The 23,148-nt window shown below is 42.3% G+C and overlaps 1 non-coding gene across 1 annotated transcript; it reads right to left on the bottom strand.

Annotated features, from left to right (window-relative positions):
• Positions 1–267: 267 nt before the first annotated feature.
• On the bottom strand, positions 268–375 carry LOC123568132 (U6 spliceosomal RNA). Its single transcript, XR_006691355.2, has one exon. It is a non-coding gene; the product is annotated as a U6 spliceosomal RNA (small nuclear RNA).
• Positions 376–23,148: the final 22,773 nt, after the last annotated feature.

The following is a 23,148-nucleotide window of genomic DNA, read 5'->3' as shown; positions in this document are numbered from 1 at the left end:
AAGTTTTCTTCTAGGATTGTTATAGGTTGAGGTGTTACTTTTAAATCTTTAATCCACCCTGAGTTAATTTTTGTATATGGCAAAAGGTAGGGCTTCAGTTTTATTCTTCTGCATATAGCTAGTCAGCTATTCCAGCAGCATTTATTGAATATGGAGTCCTTTCCCCATTACTTATTTGTGTTGACCTTGTCAAAGATCAGATGGCTGTAGATGTGTGGCTTTATTTCTGGGGAGAACCCCTGTTTCCTTTCTACTTTCTTTAAAGTTTTTTAAATGAAATCCTTCATGAATTTGCATGTCATCTTCGCACAGGGGCCATGCTAATCTTCTTAGTATATATACTGCTGAAGCGAGTACAGAACCACTGTTTTCTATTCTAGATCTAGACCAATGCCTCTCTCACATTTATGTGCATGTGAATGAATTGAGGATTTTGTTAAAATGCAGATTCTGATTCAGTGGATCTGGAGTAGGACCTGAGTTTCTGCATTTCCAATATGCTCTCAATACACGCCCAATATGCTCTCCAAGGACTGGACTTTGAATACCAAGTGTCTAAATCAGTGCCGTCTGGTAGAACTTTTCATGATAATGGAAATGTTCTATACTTCTACTGCCCAATATGAAAGTCACTAGCCACATCTAGCTACTAAACACTTGAAATGTGGCTTGACTGAGAACTAAATTTTAAATTTTTATTTCCTTTTACTTTTTTTTTTTTTTTTTTTTGAGACAGAGTCTCGCTCTGTCCCCCGGCTGGAGTGCAGTGGCGCGATCTCGGCTCACTGCAAGCTCCGCCTCCCGGGTTCCTGCCATTCTCCTGCCTCAGCCTCCCAAGTAACTGGGACTACAGGCACCCGCCACCGCGCCCGGCTAATTTTTTTGTATTTTTTGTAGAGACGGGGTTTCACCGTGGTCTCGATCTCCTGACCTTGTGATCCGCCCGCCTCGGCCTCCCAAAGTGCTGGGATTACAGGCGTGAGCCACCGCGCCCGGCTTACATTTTTTTATTATTATTATTTAATAGAGACAGGTTTTCCCTATGTTGCCCAGGCTGGTCTCAAACTCCTGGGCTCAAGGGATCCTCCTGCCTTGGTCTCCCAAAGGGCTAGGATTACAGGCATGAGCCACCACACCCAGCCAAGAACAAAATTTTTAAATGCTATTTAATTTAAATAAATTAATAGCTACGTGCATTATATAGTACAGGTCATCAATTTCCTGTTTCTAGTCTTAAATGGCATGTTTTGCAAAGCCTTCAGGGCTCTCAACTTTTGTTCATCTTGAAATATCCATAATTTGATAGTCAGGACTGGTGGTGTTCCCTATGCAAGACTGTGTGCTCAGCAGTATATTAGGAGCCACTGGAGAGCATAAAATAAATAGATTGCAGGGTCTTTGCCCCTGAGGAACTTCCTGTTTATTAACCAGCTCTCATTGTGTTTTCTTCCAGTTTCTGCCAAGCCTGAAAGTGTTCAATGTTAAAGGGTGGGGGGAGGAGGAAATTAAGCAATAATTAGGAGAGATGATGCTTGGCAGGGGCTTTTTTATCTCAAGGCTACCAGATTTTGTTCATGGAATTTGAGAACATGAGTGATTTGCATATGTTGCATAAATTTGCATCTTGTATTCAAGAGACCTGACTCCAAGTCTATGAAGTACAATTTAATTAATTAGTGAAACCTACTATGGCTGTATTCAGAATAGAATTCATGGCATAACACACATGAAATTGCTAGCTGTTGATAGCTGGGATCAGGAGATCCCAGACCAGGTCAGGAGACCAAAAAAAAAAAAAAAAAAAAAAACAGAGCAGAAGAGGTTGACAGTTAAGGGGGAAGAAAAGGTACCAGGACCTTTGTTATCATCCCTCACCTCTGCCTTCTGTGCACCTCCAGCCTTTGTATATAGGGTCATTAATTTCCCACAAACAGCACTATGTAAAATGAAGTTGCACCAAAGAATGGAATTAGACGTCTTGTGCCCACTAGTGTCAGTTTCCTTATCTTTGGCATACCCCATACTTCCTGCCTTGCTTCTCTGCCTACAACTGAACTCTGCATGAGTGTTAGCAGATAGTTAGATAGTTTAAAAAAGGAAAGATAGAGTGAAGGAGAGGATGTCTAAAGAAAAGAAGTGAAGAGTCAGGTCATTTTTTCTGCTCTCTCTTCCCTTCTCTTTCTTCTCTCCTCTAGTAAGCACCTACTCAATGTCTGTGCCAGGTCTGTGGTAGGCCTGGGAGATACAAAGGTAAAGTAACACAGCCTTCTTGTCTCAAAGGAGCTCAGCACTGCAGCAGGGGAGATGAACATATAAGCAGCAACTACCATACTGTGCATAGAAAGAAACGATAAACGTATGTCCTAGGAAGGGGACCCAGAGGAGACAGAGATGCCTCTGTTGATGTGGAGAGGTAGAGGGGAAGTTTTCTCACAGGAAGAAAGGGAAAGGACTTGAAGAAAGAGAAAGGACTTAAAGAAAGAGAAGGATTGTGGTGGGGCAGAGAGAACAGCATGTGTAGAAACAGCACGATGTGCTTAGCGTACAGTTAAGTATCACAAATGTGAAGGGGAGGAGGGAGGTCAGGGAGAGGTACAAAATCCAGAGCAGCCTATAAATGCCTAATTAACTTGCTTTCAAGCACCAAGGGAATGGAACTAAAGTAGAGTACTTTAGACCACCTTACCTAGGAATGAAAACATGGCACCTACCCCAGCAGCAGGGCTAAAGGATCTTTCCCTTAGGAGTTAAGTCTCCCCTCCTAGCATCTCTTGACCAATGTTAGTTAGCTGTAGATTTGCCCTTAACATTTCCTACTTGTGCCCTTTTCTAGGAGAACTTGAATTCTATTATGACTCAATTGACTAGAAATAGGCATCTGTATAATATATCTTCTATCTGTTGTCTGTAACCAAATATACCCCCTGCCTGCCAGGCAGCCTGGAGAGGTCAGGTGGAGCTGAAGGGTCATCTTAAAATGGTCGTGTTCACCACCTGAATGATTCCCCTGATTCTCTCCTCTCCCCATCGTGTGGGTATTTACTCCTTCTTTCTTTTCGGAAACTCAGAACCAAATGTGGCAACTGCGTGTGGCCCCAGAGATACTAAAAACTCCCCTGCTCCCCCACCACCTCCATGGCCAAATCTGGGAGCCATAGAGCTACCCTTCACTGCAGAGCTAGTGGGATGGCATAAGGATAGAGACTGTGTCTGGTGCCTCCTCCCACCTCACCCATGCAACTCTATACTCTGTGGGAGAACTGGCTGCCATATTTCATTGATCTACTACTAAATGTTTTAGCAAAACAAAAAGCACAGACTATACAATCGCTAATTCATACCTGCTCCTCAGCTTAAGAAATACATTTCAAATTCAACTGAAGCTCTTCTCTTTCCCTCATTAATTACCTTCCTTTCCTTCCTCTTAAGAAGTAATCATTATCCTGAATGTGGTATTTATTATACCAAATACTTGTATTTATATGATACTATGGTATATTGTGTTAAGTATTTTAAAATTTATAAAAATGTTATGCCTCAAATGCCATCAACAACCAACTCTGTTAGTTTCCTGTGTGGGAAAGCTTCTGAATTGTGTGGTCTTGCCCCTCTGGACCCAATGGCTATATCATAATAAAAAGATAGCTTTTGGCAAGATTTTATCTTATGCTATTGATCTACATTGTCTCATATTTTTCCTTTATTCTTGCATATTCTATGAATATGGTGCTATCCTGTCATTTAGTTATTGTAATGTGTGTGAACTGCTGGGGACAGACTGATGTGAGTGCAGTTCTTAAACTTACAAAGTCCTAGACATCACAGTTTTGGGGTTCAAGGTATGAGGAACAGCTCTACAAACAGGGGTTGATTGTATTGAATATTCTTCCTGCTGAGGCTGCCTTGTGATGGGGGATCTTGGAGATCTTGGAGCAAAATAAATGGCTAATCGTTCAATAAAGGTCCTGTAATATTCATCACCCATGAGCAGTTAGTAAAAAATGGCTGTGAAGCCAGAGTTAGGCTACTAACAAGGAATTTATGTAGATGTGCCATGTCTAGCCTGTGTTCTGGAACTATAGAGATGAATAAGGTATGGTCCATTCTCTTTGGAGGCTCATAATTGAATAGGGAGTATTAATAATCGAATGACTGCAATTCAGCATGGCAAATGCTAAAACATACGTATGTAGCAGCTATAATAGGAACAGAGTAATAGTGAGAGTCAGAAAGTATGGTCAAAACACAAAAAAAGTCAGGTATATAATATGTGTATATTTGGTATATACATGTAAACTCTAACTATGAGGTAATAATCCCTGGTCTGTCCTTATTACCTGTGTGGATTGGGCAAGTTACAACACTCAGCCTGTTTCTTCATCTGTGAAATGGTGATAATATCTCATAGTGTTGATATATGGATTAAATGAGATAATCTAAAAAAATGTTATCCAGTGATATCCTGGTTTTAACAACAGGCTCTCTAGGGAAAAAAAGACAACTTAATTTAAAGCATCTGCCAATTTCCATGCTTACATACTCCCACCATAAGCAGTTAGTAAGAATGGCTGCAAAGCCAGAGTTAGGCTAATTCCAATGCCAAAGGCCAAATTCTAATGACCACATTGTGTCAGTGAAGAAGAAGTTAGGAAGAGACAACCCCAATACATGTGAGCCAGCTCTGGCACCCCACTGATTTATTATGCTCTATGTTCTTCATTAACTTGATTTTTTTCCTCAACATTATTATATTTGAGATTTGTTCATGTTGATACATGTAGGTCTAGTTTTGTTTTGTTTTTGTTTTTGTTTTTTTTTCTTTCACTTCTACTGCTATGTAGGGTTGAATGTATGAACACACCAAAATTTATTTTCCCTGCCAGGCACAAGAGGCTCAGGCCTGTAATCCCAGTGCTTTGGGAGGCTGCAGTAGAAGGATCACTTGCACTCTGGAGTACAAGACTGGCTTGGGCAATGTAGCAAGACCCCTTCTCTACAAAACATGTTTAACAATTAGCAGGGTATGGTGGTGCACACCCTGTAGTCCTAGCTACTCTGGTGGCTGAGGTGGGAGGATCACTGGAGCCTGGAAGTTTGAAGCTGCAGTGAGCTATAATCACACCACTGCACTCCAGCCTGGGCAACACAGCAAGACCCTGTCTCAGAAAAAAATAATTAAATAATTTGTTTTTCCTTTTTTTTTTTTTGATGGATATTTAGGTTGCTTTCGATCTGGGGACTCTTGAAAATAATGCTGTAAAAATCGTTTTGAATGTACTTCATGGTGCACAGCTGTAAAAGATTTCCCAAAATCAGAGTAGAATTCATAGGTTTTGGACATACATGTTCCAACATGAATAGATTTTGCCAGATTTTCCTCTTAGGTAGCTGTGATGATTTACTTTCCCACTAGTATATCAGTGTTTCCATTACCTTCATTTTCTCCTGTTCTTAGTTTTGACAGATGTTATAAACTGAATTGTATCCTTCCAAAATTTATATATTAAGTTCCAACCCCCGATGTGACTGCATGTGGAGATACAGCCTTTATGGAGGTAATTAAAATCAATGAGGCCATAAGGGGGGGGCTTTAATCCTATATAATTGGTATCCTTATAAAAAGAGGAAGAGACACTAAAGCTCCCCCAACAACTCCACCCAACTCCCACCCTCTCCCCACTATGTGTGCATAAAGGAAAGGCCATATGAGGACACAGTGAGAAGCCAGCCATCCATAAGCCAGGAAGGGAGCCCTTACTAGAACCCGAATTTGCCAGAACCTTGATCTTGGACTCCTAGCCTCCAGAAGTGTGAGAAAATAGTCTCTTGTTTCAGCCACTCAGTCTGTGAGATTTTTGTCATGGCAGCCTAAGCAGATTAATGCAACAGACTTAAAATTTTGCCTTTAAACAGATGTAGTTTTTCTTTATTTTAATTTTAGAAACTCTTTGTTTCCTTCTAATCAAGCCTCAACTCTTATCTAGTTTAAACAAACTCTCAAACTGACCTCTTCCTTTATAACCCACCTAATTTACTTATTTCCAATTTACTTCATTTGAAATTGCTCTGTTCAGGCTGATTTTCTCAGATTCCCCAAATATAGCATGCTCATTCTTTTTTTTTTTTTTTTTTTTTGGAGGGGGACAGAGTTTCGCTCTTTTTGCCCAGGCTAGAGTGCAATGGCACTATCTCAGCTCACCGCAACCTCCGCCGCCCGGGTTCAAGCGATTCTCCTGCCTCAGCCTCTCGAGTAGCTAGGATTACAGGCATGCGACACCATGCCTGGCTAATTTTTGTATTTTTAGTAGAGACTGGGTTTCTCCATGTTGGTCAGGCTGGTCTTGAACTCCCGACCTCAGGTGATCCACCCGCCTCGGCCTCCCAAAGTGCTGGAATTACAGGCGTGAGCCACCGCACCCGGCACCATGCTCATTCTTATCTCTGGACCTTCATTAAAGCGGCTCTACTTGCCTGGACTACCCTACCATTTTCCCTGGACACATCAAAATCCTGCCCATTTTTAAAATACACAAGTCAAATCCCATTCTCTAAGAGTTAGGACTCCTTCTTGGTCAAATGAAAGAACATCCAAAGCAAACTTCTATGGCATAAAAAGGAAATTTGGTTTTATGAAAAACAGAACAGCTTGCTTCAGAGATGTCAGGGACCTAGATAGTGCAATTAGGTCCCTCTTCTCATATCCAGTCTCACTTTACCTTGCACTGGATGTATTCTCTCCTTCTATAGACATCATGCCTCCATACTGAAGGACCAGCACAGGGCCACGGAAAGCTCCATACTTACAACATCTTATGCATAACCCACAAGACTTCCTCTCTCCCATCCTCCATTTGTAGTATCTTGGCTGTGGGGTGGGGGTGGGGGAGTTTTCATTGGCCTAATTTGGATCAAATGGCATCTTCTTGTTCAATCGTTTCATCTAGAATGGTGGGGTACTATGATAGCTAAGCCCAGGGTATATGCCCACATCTGTAGCCAGGGAGGTACAGCATTATGACTGTCAAACCCATTAAAACCACATGGAGTGTGGAAGATCAAATCCCCTTGCTATGGTCTGAATGTTTGTGTCTTTTTAAAACTCTTACGTTGAAACCTAATCCAGGGCTGGGCATGGTGGCTCACACCTGTAATCCCAATGCTTTGGGAGGCCGAGGTGGGTGGATCAATTGAGGTCAGGGGTTAGAGACCAGCCTGGCCAACATGGTGAAACCCCCATTTCTACTAAAAATACAAAAATTTCCCAGGTGTGGTGGTGGGTGCCTGTAATCCCAGCTACTCGGGAGGCTGAGGTGGTAGAATCGCTTGAACCCAGGAGGCAGAGGTTGCAGTGAGCCGAGATCCTGCCACTGCACTCCAGCCTGGGCAACAGAGCAACACTAAAGAAACAAACAAACAAATAAACAAAGAAAGAAACGGAAACCTCATGCCCAACATGATAGTATTAAGAGGTGGGGCTCTTAAGAAAGGGTGCAGGTGAATCATCTTGAGCATTGGAGTTTGAGATCAGTCCAACACGGTAAACCCGTTTCTCTTTTCCTTCCTTCCTTCCTTCCTTCCTTCCTTCCTTCCTTCCTTCCTTCCTTCCTTCCTTCCTTCCTTCCTTCCTTCCTTCCTTGCCTTCCTTCCTTTCCCTCTTTCTCTTTTTCTTTCTTTTCTTTCTTTCTTTCTTCCTTCCTTCCTTTCTTTCTTTCTTTCTTTCTTTCTTTCTTTCTTTCTTTCTTTCTTTCTTTCTTTCTTTCTTTCTTTCTTTCTTTCTTTCTTTCTTTCTTTCCTTCCTTCCTTCCTTCCTTCCTTCCTTTCTCTTTCTTTCTTTCTTTCTTTCTTTCTTTCTTTCTTTCTTTCTTTCTTTCTTTCTTTCTTTCTTTCTTTCTTCTCTCTGTCTCTCTCTCTCTCTCTCCTTTTCTTTCATTTTTGAGACAAGAGTCTCACTCTGTCGCTCAGGTTGGAGTGCAGTGGCACCATCTAGGCTCACTGCAACCTCCACTTCCCAGGTTCAAGTGATTTTCGTGTCTCAGCCTCCTGAGTAGTTGGGATTACAGGCATGTGCCACTATGCCTGGCTAATTTTTGTATTTTTAGTAGAGATGGGGTTTCGCTATGTTGGCCAATCTTGAACTCCTGGCCTCAAGTGATCCACCTGCCTTGGCCTCCCAAAGTGCTGGGATTAAGGCGTGAGCCACCGCGCCTGGCCGCAGAACCCTGTTTCTACAAAAAATACAGAAATTAGCTGGGCATGGTGGCTTGTGCCTGTAGCCCCAGCTACTGGGGAGGCTGAAGTAGGAAGATTGTTTGAGCCCAGGAGGTCAAGGCTACCATGATCTGTGATTGTGCTACGGCACTCAAGCAGAGAGCAAGTGTTTGCCAGACACCAAATCTACTGCTGCCTTAGACTTCCCAGCCTCTAAAACTGTAAGAAATAAATTTCTGTTGATTATTAATTGCCCTGTCTAAAGTGTTTTGTTATAGCAGAATGGACTAAGATACCCTTAAAAAAGGGTCCTTGACAGACACAAATGACAGAATCTATCACATGCATTATCCATGAAGCTACCCCATTTCTCCAGCCCTCACAGCTCCTCTTTACTTTTGAATTGTTACTGTATCTAGAGCATCTCTCACTTAATTATCAAAGTATCTTTTGTTTTACGTTAAATCATAATCTTGTTAATATTAGGAATCATGTCTTCACTTACCATGTATCTCTCACAGTCCACTTTTTTTTTTTTTTTGAGACAGAGTCTTGCTTTGTTGCCCAGGCTGGAGTGCAGTGGCATGATCTCAGCTCACTGCAACTTCTGCCTCCCAGGTTCAAGCGATTCTTGTGCCTCAGCCTCCTGAGCAGCTGGGACTACAGGCGCCTGCCACCATGCCCAGCTAATTTTTGCTATTTTTTAGTAGAGACGGAGTTTTGCCATGTTTGCCAGGCTGGTTTTGAACTCTTGACCTCAAGTGATTCGCCTGCCTTGGTCTCCCAAAGTGCTGGGATTACAGGTGTTAGCCACCATGCCCAGCCATCTTCACAGTCCTTAACAGAGAACTGAGTATGTATCAAACACCCAACAAATACTAATTCTCAGAACCTGTGGCCTGCTATTTCTAATGGAAGCAGATCTTTAAAATCCACTCCTATTGACTTCAATTGTAGTTTAGCTGAAATTTGAATTTTGAAGCTATGATGCAATTTTGGAGATATCATGGCCAAAAATGTATATGGTGCATAGCAGTTTAGAAAATACTCTCACATTCTACGATCTTCACAAACAGACAGAAGGCAGGTTCTGCCCCTTAGGAAACTGAGATTTACCCATCAATGCATGTAATTTTTTTGCCCAAAGTAGACTGGCTAGTGAGTGGCAGAAACAGATAAGCCACAGTTTGACTGGGCCTTGGGAGAAATTTACCTTTTGTCACAGCCCTATAGAGGGCTGAATGTTCTGGGAGGTGTGGTGAGAGACTCTTCTAGAAATAGTGCTCTAGGGGGCTGCCTTCAAGAAGCTCTGATTGCCCCTCCATCCTGTGAGGGTTGCATGAATGAATCAGCCCATGGAAACTCTACCTACATTTGGACACTCACTGTCTGGAACATGTGTTTGGCGCCTGGAACCAAAGCATCTCTGTGGCCCCGAATGCTACTGAGGAGAGATTCAGCCCACATCTAAATGCCAGATGATAGAAGCAAGTGGCCAAGCAGTGCAGGCATTTTTGCCAAGTTGGAATGGGAGCAAGTGTGACTAAGCCAATGGGACTAGAGGTGGCAAACAATTCGTGTCTGGTTGGAATCAAGCACTGTGTTGGTGATAACACTTCCAGAACAGGCAAGGGTGACCATAAACTTGCGTTCCAAGGCACCCTGTAAAGGAATGAGCTGTATACGCTCATGCTATTTAACAGAAATTCACCAATGAGGCCCATCTTTTAACGTCAGCTAGAACAGCAATGTCGACAATGGCATCACTAGGCTTCCCCTGCCTGCTGCTAGCCCAGCAGAAGCTTGTAAAGGCAGAACTTTCGGGCCCAGACGTCTTGTTTCTGTTGCTTTTGCCAGAGAGCTGCTCCAGAGGGGGGTTGCATTGTGTTATAATCACATGGTTTGCAAAATGATAGTTAAGAGTCTGTTAGCATTTCCACCCCAAACCTCATATTTTCAGCTGCTCGGAGTGACTCAAATATAAGAATTCTCTTTAGGCTGAAATTTGGCACACAGGGTCTCAGGCCCAGCTGGGGAGCAATTTCAACCTTTCTTGGGACCGGATTTCAATAACATCCATTTGGCTGTTTTTGAATAACAGCAGAAGTACAACAGAAGAGAAGTTAGCATTTTTATAGCAAAATGTTGCCATTGTGTGACTCAAGAATTGGTGGTGAGGGGTGGGTGGGACCCACCCTAGCAACTCCCAATAAACCCTGGCAGGTGATTAGCCTTCGAGTGGACTAAGCATGTATACTTTTCTCAAGTATGTATTAAAAAAACCAACTGCTAGTCTGTTGTTCAGAACAGAGGGGAGATTTTGTTTAATAACATATTGTGTTTTTGAAAAGCAAAGTTGACTCAGGAACAATGACACATACCAGTGGATATTGAATTTCTACTACACCCACTCCTTGGTGCAACTGGGGCAGTGGCAAATTGTAGGATGCAACTGAGTTCCCAAATGTAAAGGCAAAAACTGCGAGGGGGCAGGAGAAAGGGAGGGGAGGGTAGTACCATGACCGCAAATATGGTATGAGGAATATTCTCGATGGTCTAAGATCTCAGATCTGGTCCTTCCTTCTGGAAGCAAGAAGACATCGGAACTCAGTTCCTCTTCTGCACCTCCCCACTCACTACTGACAAAGCATCAAATTACAAATGACAGATTCCAAAAAGGCAAAATGATACCAAGCTTTTCTTTTTTAATGACATATTCCAGGAAAAAAAAGCATAGAGAATAATAAAACACACATTCATGTGCCCACCACTCAGTTTATGAAAGAAAACATTGCAAACATAGGCCAGGCGCAGTGGTTCACACCTGTATTCCCAGCACTTAGGGAGGCCAAGGCAGGTGGATCCCTTGAAAACAGGCATTTGAGACCAGCCTGAGCAACATGGTGAAACTCTTGTCTCTACTAAAAAATGAAAAAAATTAGCCAGCATGGCAGTGTGAGCCTGTACTGTAATCCCAGCTACTCGGGAGGCGGAGGCAGGAGGATCACGTGAGCTCGTCTCAAAGAAAAAAGAAAGCCAATACAATCAAAGTCCTATCTGTGTATTTATCAGCATTCTTGATGATTTCCTTGTTTCTTTTTTTTTTTTTTTTTTGAGATGGAGTCTTGTTCTTTCACCCATGCTGGAGTGCAATGGCATGATCTTGGCTCATTGCAACCTCTGCCTCCCAAGTTTAAGCGATTCTCCTGCCTCAGCCTCCCCAGTAGCTGGGATTACAGATGCCTGCCACCATGCCTGGCTAATTTTTGTATTTTTAGTAGAGGCGGGGTTTCACCATGTGGGCCAGGCTGGTCTCCACCTCCTGACCTCAGGTGATCCGCCTGCCTCAGCCTCTCAAAGTGCTGGGATTACAGGCATGAGCCACCACACCCGGCAATTCCCTTGTTTCTTAATATGAAGATTTATTATTATTCTCTTTATATAGGATGTTATATCTCCAGTTCGTATTTCATAGGAGTAATTATCTATGATTCCTCCTCTTCTTCTTTCTACGTTATTCAGATTTATAGAAATTCTGTTTAAATTTATGCCTTTTCTTTCCAGAAGTTCCTAGTTTCCAACACTGAATGGCAATCAGCTATAGCAGGTTTGCCCACGTGGGATCCAAAAGCACCTTTCCTGGTTAAAGTCAAATGAAGACAATTTTCCTCAACCTCTGCTAAAATGATACCCCAACATACCTTAAGAATTTTCTGGCTGTTACATTATAGGGATTGATACCCACAGTCTCTAAATTCTAGACTTCATATACTTTCTGCTACATCAAAGTGTCTTTTCTGCAGTTTAGGAGACTGCCCCCTGCTGTAACCATCAGTTCTATCCCTTCTGTGCTCATCAACATCTTTGCAAATAGAAACCTTGATTTACAAGCCCCTTATATTCTGCGTAAGCCACCTCCAGTTCTATCCTGATCTCCTAACCACGACCTCAGGGAGAGCTTCTAACTATAAATACAGTGGTTTTTACCAACTCAGTCAATTCTCAGATTTGAAGATACATTGGTCCCAATGAGCAGGCTATAGAAGTCGCAGTAGTTTCCCCTCTAGAAGCCATCCCCACCTATTCTTGGGTCATAGACCCCTGATTTTGTTCGGGCATCAGGTAGCCACATGCTTCAGGAAGGCTGGGCCCTTCTCCAGCCCCAGAGCCAAAAGACCAGCACTGTATTTCAGTTAAGAGTCTGGTCTCATGGTTCCTCCATAGGCTCTTGTGTGACTTTAGGTAAGTTACTAAAACTTTATGTGTCTTGGTTCAATTCCTGTTGTCAGGGATTGTTGTACCTGACTTGCTGGGGTTGACAGAATTAAAACAAACAAATAAAAAATCTGAGAATTTGTTAATGCTGCTGAGTCACAGAATTGACCAACCATAGAATGTAAGCTCCCTGAAGGCAGAGATTATTGCCTGCCTTATACATCACCAGCAGTGCCTGGCACTTAGTAGGTGCTCAATAAGTACTGGTTAAATTGCATTGACTTGAATCTCAGACTCACTAAATTTCAGGTAAGACTTTTTGTTATGTGACATAATAAATAACCAGCCCAAAGCACTTTTTTTTTTTTTGATGGAGTCTCACTTTGCTGCCCAGGCTGGAGTTCAGTGGCATGATCTTGGCTCACTGCAACCTCCACACTCCCAGTTCAAGCAATTCTCCTGCCTCAGCCTCCTAAGCTGTTGGGATTACAGGCGCCTGCCACTGCGCCCAGCTAATTTTTGTATTTTTAGTAGAGACAGGGTTTCACCATCTTGGCCAGGCTGGTCTTGAACTCCTGATCTCGTGATCCACCCACCTCGGCCTCCCAAAGTGCAGGGATTACAGGTGTGAGCCACCGTGCCCAGCCACGAAGCATCCTGATACATAAATACCCTTTGTCTAGTCAGTACCATTCTTTCCTAGGAACTGTCCCCTCCACATGTTTATAAATATGGCAGCGATGGGAGCTGAGTTAATACATTGTGACCCAGTGGCTACCATTAATTCATTCAGGGGTGGCTACCTGACCCAAAAGGGATCAATCTTAACCCTTTCCCAGGAGTTTGGAATTAGACTAAGACTCAGGCCAGTCTTGCTGCTGTTCAAAAAGGAAGAAACATAAAGATGTGGCCTATTGGCAGTTGCGTTTCCCATGTGCACGCATGAGCACTACAGCAGGTTAGCTGGCAGTGAGCAAAGGAGGAAGCCGACTGGCAAAACAAAGACAAAAGATGGACAGAGAGTGCTTGTGGTATTTAAGTGTGGTTAAGTGTGACCCACCTACATTCCAGTTCTTGGAGTCTGGGAAACACATGGATTTTCTTATGATAGTCTTTTCTCCTTAGGCTATTTTGAGTTGGGCTCCTGTTAATTGCAGAGAGAAGATCCTAAGAGGTTTTTTTTTGTTGTTGTTTTAATTATAGCTATGAATTCTGAGCAAACCACACCTTACTTCCTGTAACTATTATATGACCCATGAAAAGTAAACACTTTTTAAAAATTAGGGCCGGGTGCAGTGGCCCATGCCTGTAATTTCAGCACTTTGGGAGGCCGAGGTGGGCAGATCACGAGGTCAAGAGATTGAGACCATCCTGGCCAAGATGGTGAAACCCTGTCTCTACTAAAAACACAAAAATTAGCTAGGCATGGTGGCATGTGCCTGTAGCTCCAGCTACTTGGGAGGCTGAGGCAGGAGAATTGCTTGAACCTGGGAGGCGGAGGTTGCAGTGAGCCGGGACCGCACCACTGCACTCCAGCCTGATAATAGAGCGAGACCCCATTTCAAAAAAGAAAAAAAAAAAAAAAAGAAAGAAATGCTGCGGGACAAATATAACCCAAAACATAACCATAAAACCTTTGGAAACTTAAATGAGAAACAAACTCTGAGTACAGTTGTCTCAAGTCTGCCTTTAAGCCATCCTCTACAACCCTTGCAATCCAGTCCTCTTCTTTTGTCCATGCAAACATGGTGACCCATGAGATTCTTCACTGTTTACAATGGCGTGCTCCTCTGTCATCCCCTGGTTTTTCCATGTGGCAAACTCAATAACTGGAAACCCTTTCTATTCTAGCTTTTTAGTACCTAACTCCTAAAGTTCTCTCTTCTCGTCAGCTTTAAATGACTTCATGGTTGGTTTTGCTTTTATTTTTCTCTGAGGTTTCAACGTACAGTTCCAGGAACTAGCTATCTCTATCAACCTGAAACTGAGACTGGGTTCTATGTTGATAATTTTTTACTAAGCCACAGGGACCATCTGGTCTAAGGTCATGACTCTGTTTGCCATTTGTGCAGCTGCCTGCACATCTGTAGGTTCCGATGCATTCTTTTATTACGGTCTTTCTATTGCATGTTGTCAAAGGCCTGGGGACTGCATCTGTTTGAATTTTGTCTGTAGGGCTCCGAACATAGAGCAGTGTGTGGTTGGGAACTCAGAAAACATTACTTTCAGCAAACTGGATTCATAAAGAGTCATGATGAATGGAAATGATGAGGGAGATTTGAGCCCAGGAATAGGGACTGGATTTCCTATTTACCTCCTCACTAGCAATGATGATTTTAAATGTTCTCGCTCTGAACAACTAATGCTTTGAGCTGAGACCCACTCACATAATGATTATTTCCTTGTAAGTACTTATTATTTAGTTGAGTTAGCTGTTTAAATATGAAGTTTTTATACTGGTTTTTAGAATTGTTCACCATACATTCTCTTTAATATGCATTCTCTTAGTTTCTCTTTCTCTCTCTCTCTCTCTCTCTCTACACACACACACACACACACACACGTGCTCATTTGAAAACTCAAGTTTTAAGGCTGGGTCTATACTTGGCCAACATCTTCAAGGTCACTAATGTTACTTCTTGCCTCTGCTGTGTGGGAGCCAGAGTGTGAGTCACCAGGGTGAATAATGCCTCTGTAATACTACCAGATTGTGTTTGTCTCCACTTCAAAGCTCTTAGTTTTAACAGAATAGTATTTCTCCATCCCGCCCACCCAAACAGCAGTCTAGATGGCTGAGAGGCAACAGTTATATGAACAGTACTATCATTTCCATAGGATGGGCTACTCCCCACCCAACCCATACCCCTCAAAAAACCTGCAGGACCCTTTATAGAAATTATCAGGCAACATTCTAGTCAGGTTTTGTTGACTAGAGATTACAGCTCATCACCTCTTTTTTTTTTCTTCTTTCCTTCCTTCTCCTTCTTTCCCTCCCTCCCTCTGTCCTTTCCTCTCTCTCTTCCTTTCCCTTCCCTTCCTTTCCCTCCTTTCCCTTTCCCTTTTTGAGATGGAGTCTCACTCTGTCACCCAGGCTGGAGTGCAGCGGCGCAATCTTGGCTCACCGCAACCTCCGCCTCCGGGGTTCAAGTGATTGTCCTGCCTCAGCCTCCCGAGTAGTTGGTATTACAGGCGCTACCACCACACCCGACTAATTTTTTGTACTTTTAGTAGAGACGGGGTTTCACCGTGTTAGCCAGGATGGTCTCAATCTCCTGACCTCATGATCCACCCACCTCGGCCTCCCAAAGTGCTGGGATTACAGGCACGAGCCACCACACCTGGCCTCCTTCCTTCCTTTTCTTTTCCATTCTTTTTTTGCCTCAGATAGGTCTATAAATCTATTTCTGATCCATCTTCAGTGACTTTTTTTTTTTTCATAGTTCACTGCAGGCTTGAATTCCTGGGTCCAAGCAATCCTCCCATCTCAGCCTCCCAAGTAGCTTGAACTACACAGGTGCACCATGGCTTCTGTTTTTCAGTTACTGCTCTTCCCTTTAGTCTTTCACTTTCTTTTTCATTCACCAAAGACTTTATGACTGAGTGTGTCAAAAAAAGAAAGAATCAGTGAAAGGAAGAACAGAAGAAAGGAAGCAAGCAAGCAAGCAAGCAAGCAAGAAAGACAGGGAAAGACCAGACGTGGAGGCTCATGCCTGCAAGCCCAACCCTTTGAGAGGCTGAGGCAGGTGGATTGGTTGAGTCCAGGAGCTCAAGACCAGTCTGGGCAATGTGGTGAAACCCCATCTCTACAAAAAAGACAAAAATTAGCTGGGCGTGGTGCACATGTAGTCCCAGCTACTCAGAAGGCTGAGGTGGGAGGATTGCTTGAGCCCGGGAGGTTGAGGCTGCAGTGGGCTATGATCATACCACTGCACTCCAGCCTGGGTAACAGAGCAAGACCTCTCAAAAACAAAGACAAAAACAAGAACAAGAAGTCTTTAAACCCAAGAATCAATTCCCATTTCCACAGCCTCTCCATGGCTCCTCTCACAAGAACACTTTATTTTAAAAGTCATGTGACTCTGGTGAAACTATAGTGCAGAGTGGCCACGATGGAAAGAATAATGGTGGAACCGCCATCATTGAGCACCTAATCACAGTGCCAGCTGGTTTACATACATATTTCATTAACTCCCCCAAACTGAAGTAAGCCTTATTATCTTTTCTACGCATGAGTAAAGTGAGGTTCAGAGATACTCAATAACTTGGCCAAGATCATAGCCATTAAGCAGAAAGGAGGAAAATAACTAACTGTACGGTGCTGAGATTCACGCTTTTTTTGGCGGGGGGAGGGGGGCTCAGTTGCTTGGTGAGAGAGGAGATATTAGCCTGTCTAGACTTCCTAGTTTTTCCATGTCCTGCTTTCCTGCTGCTAATTTATGGGATAACGTGAGAGTATAATTTTCTCTGATCATTCCTATGTCACTTCCCAAAGCATCTTCTCATTGTTGTCAATGGTATCTGGGTATATTTCCCCATACTCATGAATAACTCATGAATAACGTATCTTAGAAATTTTGCCAGTCCTTATTCATGTCCTACATGTGTTAATCAAATGTCTTCTAGGCCTAGGGTAATGGTATATAATCTATCATCCAAACGCTTTTGAGATGAAAAAGAGTGCTATTAATAATTATGCTGGGAACACTGGGATGTATGGCCACCCATTTAGAAAAAACTATAGTCAACCTAATGTCTCCTATGGACAAGGAGGGTATGAGTAGAATAGTCCAGTCTTAACTAGACAGAGAACAGAGGTGGTGGGGGAGAGAAGCTAAATCTACCAGATTCCAACCTTTTTGTCTCACTAGCAGTTGTTGTATTTCTGGGCCTGAGTGTGTGTGGTGAAAGGAGGAAGGTAGCTGAAAATCACTCAGAATTAGAATTCTCACTATCTCCATTCCTTAAGGAAGTGGTGCTCAAACTTCAGTGTGCTTAAGAATTACCAGTCGTTTTTAAATAAAATGCAGATCCCTGAACTATATGCCTTAGAGATGCTGAAAATACAGTCTGAGATGGGCCCTGGAAACTGCATTTTAACATGCTCCTGTAAAGATTTTGATCTAGGTAATTTATACATTACCCTGCGAAGAAAAACAGTATTCCTTGATAGAAAGATTCCTGCATACTCACTCTACAAAGACAGGCAAAATTTCAGAAGAAGGCCTTGCGGGACTCAATAATACAACTGTTTACAACACTGATATTTGTTCAGAGATACTGTCTATATGGCCTGAATCACTATTTGAATCAAATAATTTAAACCACATTAACCTTACAATTACTTTCAGCATAGATTCTTAGGGATACCTAGCCAAATATATATAATTTATCTTTACATATATGGTGTTATATATATTCTTCGTATCTTTACATTGTAGTCAAAGGAAAGAGAATAACATTTTGTGTGCTTTCTGGTAATCACAGTAATAATAGTTTTTATATATTAAACACTGCTCTTGTGTCAGGCATTTATATACATTACCTTGAAAACAAAAAGCCTTGAAAGAAGTCAGTCAAGCGAGCTCTGTTTTGGACAGGAGGTACTACAGGCTCAGAGAAGCTAGGTGACTTGCCTGAAGCCTCACAGCTAGTAACTGGCAGAGTTGCCATTTAAAACCAGATCACCTGCCTCACACTTGAAATATTTAGTGAACTCATAAGCGCTCTGTGAATACTGAAAAATACTGGTTGGAAGGCTACATCATGTATGTAAGCTAGTATGACCTTTCTAGAATAGTAATTCCTAGAGAGAGAGAACAACTGAATGGTGACTTTGAGACATGAAAAGGCATTTCTCTGAAATAAAAGGCTGAAGAAAGCCGATGATCGGTTAACATTTGGGAAACTCTGGGGTACAGCTAACCATTTGCCAGGCTAGCCTTTGGATTTATTTCTCTTTTGTTGGCTGTGCCGCTGCTACGCTCTTTATTCATATTTTCAAGGAAACACAAGCAAAGCGAATGTTCTCTAATTGCGCTCCCTTCCTGCAGTAAACCCGCTCCTCCTGAGCACCCGGGCTGGTTCCATACGCAGCTCGTTGTGTGGAAGGGCTGGTGGCAGCTGCAAGTTGGTGTGTGACACATTGAGTAGTCATATTTCTCTTCTCTGTGGCCCTCCAAAGCCCTTTCCAACATAACTTTTCCCCATCTGTTCTCGTTTGCACTGCATAATAGGGGACAGGTTTTGGAACTTGGGATTCAAAAAAACATTAAGAGAAAATAAAAATGAGATGGAATTTGAGTAGAAAGAAACTCACTGGCTCTCCCCACCACAGCCCCCTTCCTTAGTTGCTGGGATCATTACCAGAGCATTAAATCGATCAAGTTTTTACTCTCATCTAGTTGGTTCTCTTTATGGGGTAGTGGGGAAACGTGAGACCATTAAAAAATCTCTTCAAACTGTCTGCAATAAAGTAAGCGCAGGGCTGAGTCATTAGTAGGAATAATGTTGCCCAATACCTGACAAAGTTTTTCCACGTTTGCTTAGAATCTCTAATAAGTTACATGAATCGTCTCCTGCCTCAGGTTCCTTCTCTATGAAAGGGATGCCTGAAGTGAATTTTAGGAATATTTAGAGACAGTGTTTTCCCGGGTGCCATAAGCCCATCTCTGTTGTATGCACTAAATAATTTTGGAAATGATAGGAACATTTTAAAAGTTTGATAGTAATAAATTTCTTCTAATATACATTAGGAAGAAAACTGGCAATAGCAAAATATACCCCTGATTTCACAATTATTTTTGCTTAAGTAGAGGCTAAACTGGGCATGTAAGTTTAAAAAGTGAACAAATTTAAAGAGGAATATTCAGTAAATAATAAAAGTGAATATGGCAAAACAGAGAATACAAGAATGGGTGCTTAAAAAGCAACTATATCAAGGCAGTGGTTCTTACATTCTTTGTTTGTGGAAAGCTTTACTGTATGGTATGGGCCTCTGGTTCTCAGGGTTGGATTAATCACAATCCTTGGGTCATGGCATATGCTATCATTGTTGGTTTAGCAGGGACTTGGAATCCTTAATGGATAGCAGCCTTCTTTGAGAATCTGATGAAAGTTATGGGTTACCCTGGAAAAATGTATATTCCCATATACAGACAAACTTACATAGAATTTCTGGGTTTTCAGGACCATTTGGAGTGCATCTGTGAGCTTCTGGAAGTTTCAGGTGCATTCAAGGTTGTGTCCACTTGCTTCTTTGCTTTCTTAAGCTCACAGGCCAGCCAGCAGCTGAGCCTTTAAGTCACACCTACTACATTTCTGCAAGGAACAGCATCTTCCCTCACTGCAGGCACCACCCAGCCTGCTGCCTAGGATCATGTAGATGGTATAGAAAATATCCACCCCCAACCCACCTCCCCACTTTCGCCTTTTCAAAAACAGAGATACTACAAAAATGTCAGTAGCCAGGACCAGTTGCTGTGTTTGCCCAGTTCACCTCCTCATCCACTGAGATCTGTTCCTCCTCACTCCAACAGCTTGCACCTCTGAGCACTGCTATTTCTTTCACTTGTCCAGAGACAGGCACCTACCCCAAGCCAGACCAATCAGCACCTTTCCATTTTCCACATCAGAACTTGGAAAGAGAGGTACATGACATGAAACTCAGTGGGAGTGCTTGTTTGTTAATTCTGCAGAGAAGAGCACTAGGTACAGACAGGGGGTTCTATACATGCTTCTGATGATATTGATTCCTTCAGCATGTCTTTAGAGCTGAAAAATTTTTAAGTAATCACTTCCATAACTCCCACCACGATAGTGCGCACTGTTCTTCAAGTACTCAGTTATTTATGAGAAGGTTGGTGATAATATTAATCAGAAAGATCATGGTAATGCCTGGCATCTACTGGACCCAGGCACTGTGCCACCTCCACTGCATGCTATATGCACGCCTTCTCGCTCATGAGGCAGGTAATATTATCTACTCCACTTTACAGAAAAGGACTCTGAGGTTATGGTGTCAGAAAGTGCTAGAACCAGATGGGCATGGTGGCACGTGCCTGTAGTCCCAGCTACTCACAAGGCTGAGGTGGGTGGCCTGGCTGAGCCTAGGAATTCAAGCTTTGCTTGGGAAACACGGTGAGACTCCATCTCTAAATAATAATAATAATTTTATATATAAAGAAAGGTGCTAGAACTAGTATACAGAACCAGGACTGCCTCGCTCCAGACTCTACAACTTTTTCTTCTTTTCAATTTTTGAATAGGTAATTCGTTCACATAGTCTTTCTTTTTCTGTTCAAAATAGTGAAACATCTTGCCCTGTCCTTTCCTTCCTTCTCGTTGTTCAAAGCCCCATCTACTTCTGAGAATTTGTGTCCAATTATACTACCCAACATAGACGTGTATCTCTTTTTTTATTTAAATGATAGCATATGGTAGCATACGATCTATTTTGCTGAACCTTGCAGGATTTTTTTTCCTACTTACTGCTAATTGAGGAGCTCAGTTCTTATCGATACATTGAAAATATCTTTATTATTATTATTTTTAAAAAGCGGCTTCATAGTGTTCCATTTTAAGAATGTTTCATAATTTACTGACTCAATATCCTATTGATAGGCAGGTTGTTTTCAATCTTTTGCTTTTATATATAGTGCTGCAAAGAAAACCTCCTACATCTGTCATTTCAGAATTGGGTGAGTATATGTGTAGGAAATATTCCTAGAATGAAATTCCAAGGTCAAAGTGTATGTGAATTTATAATTTTGCAAGAGAATGTCAAATGCCTTCCATGGACCTTGTATCAACTTCCACTTTGACCACAATGTACAAGAGTAACTTGTAGTATTCTTGATGATTTCAAGGTCTTCTTCTCCTCTCACATTTAAAAGTTTCGTCCTCTCTAGAATGTCTTAAATTGCTTTTCTAAAAAGAAAAACGAAGAGCTGGGCATGGTGGCTTGTGCCTGTAATCCCAGTTACTTGGGAGGCTGAGATGAGAGGATCACTTGAGGCCAGGAGTTAAGACCAACCTGGGCAACACAGCAATACCCTTCTCCAACTGTCTCTATAAAAAACTCTAGCCGGGCGCGGTGGCTCACGCCTGTAATCCCAGCACTTTGGGAGGCCGAGGCGGGTGGATCACCTGAGGTCGGATGTTCGAGACCGGCCTGACCAACATGGGAAACCCCGTCTCTACTAAAAATACAAAATTAGCTGGGCCTGGTGGCACATGCCTATAATCCCAGCTACTAGGGAGGCTGAGGCAGGAGAATTGCTTGAACCTGGGAGGCGGAGGTTGCGGTGAGCCGAGATGGTGCCATTGCACTCCAGCCTGGGCAACAAGAGTGAAACACCGCCTCAAAAAAAAAAAAAAAAAAAACTCTAAAAAATAACAACATAAAACCAAAAGTCTTACAACCAGTTTCTCCCCTGGCTCCATCCGGCACGCACATACATACAGAACTTTTTTCTCTTGTACATTTTTACCTACTTTGCTTAGAGCTCCCCCAACTTTGAAAGGAAGCTATGAGGATAAATGGTTTAAGGGCTTGGGATTCTTTCAGCAAGTCAGTCTTGCTTAACCACTCAACGAGCCAATGCTGCATCTCCAAGCCATTTACCACGAAGTCTTTCCAAGGGGGTCTCTGATACCATTTCCATGTTCCCCATCGCCAACCCTCCCTCCATCAGCTCACTGTCAGGCATCTCCACGGCAAAACCCCTGCCTCCAGCGTTCCTGATAGTTTGTACCAACTCCATCTTTGGGGCCCTGCCACTCCACTTAGTATTCTCATTCTTTGGGAGGTTAATGACTTTGTGGAAATCTGAAACAGCCCCTCCTCAGGAAGTGGTAAAAGTCTCTTAGAATAACAGAAACAAGTCTTGAAAGAGCTCTTGAGTTCATCTGCATTTTAGGCCAATTAAAATCCCTAAAGAAACAATGATATGCATAAAAACTCAAGATTATATAATTGGCAGTGGCCAAAATCTCATAAATTTATATAGATATTGTCCTTTACAAACAATGAAAACATATCTAAAGGGGGAACACAAGCATTCTCCACTCTCTCTCTCTTCTTCACAAATTAATGACCCTTTCCCTCCTTTAAGTCATTTTAGATATCAATTATTTAGCCAAGAAGAACCAGAAGCAGTATCTTCTTTGTAGTAATGAGGCTTTGTCTTCACAGGAACTCAAGTTCAGTTCAGAAACTTTCAAACATGGTTTTAAAGGCTTTTGTGAGTCAACTGTTAGTGAATCACACAAAGGGGGCCTTTATTAATAAACATATTCTGTTCATTATAGAGAAATGAAAGCCTCAGAATAATTCGCCAAATGTTTAAAGAGAAAACAAAAACAATGTGGTAAACATATCAGGCCTTGATGAGCTGTCTAGGTAATTGGTTGTTTCTGTGCACCTGGTTCCAAAGACAATATTTAATGTGTAATCTGTTTCATTTGCTTGGGGAAGTAAGTGTAACTCTACCCCCTGGATCACATCTGCATTAAAATGAGGGGAGGCAGAGTCTTGTTTCAGCGAGTGGAAATTTATGCACATGAGTTGTCTTTTACATGGAGACAGCAATTATACCCCTAGAAATGCAGTCTGTGGGAGAAAATGACATATTCAATACCGGGGAACAAAAGCCTAATGCTAAGAGGACATTAACAAGGTTGGGAACCCCCTCCCAACAATTAACATGATCATTTACAAACTCTGCA

The sequence above is a fragment of the Macaca fascicularis genome, chromosome 12 (genome assembly GCF_037993035.2).
Source record: "Macaca fascicularis isolate 582-1 chromosome 12, T2T-MFA8v1.1".
NCBI lineage: Eukaryota > Metazoa > Chordata > Mammalia > Primates > Cercopithecidae > Macaca > Macaca fascicularis.
The sequence above is the reverse complement of the archived record's forward strand: the minus strand, read 5'-3'. Positions and strand labels throughout refer to the sequence as shown.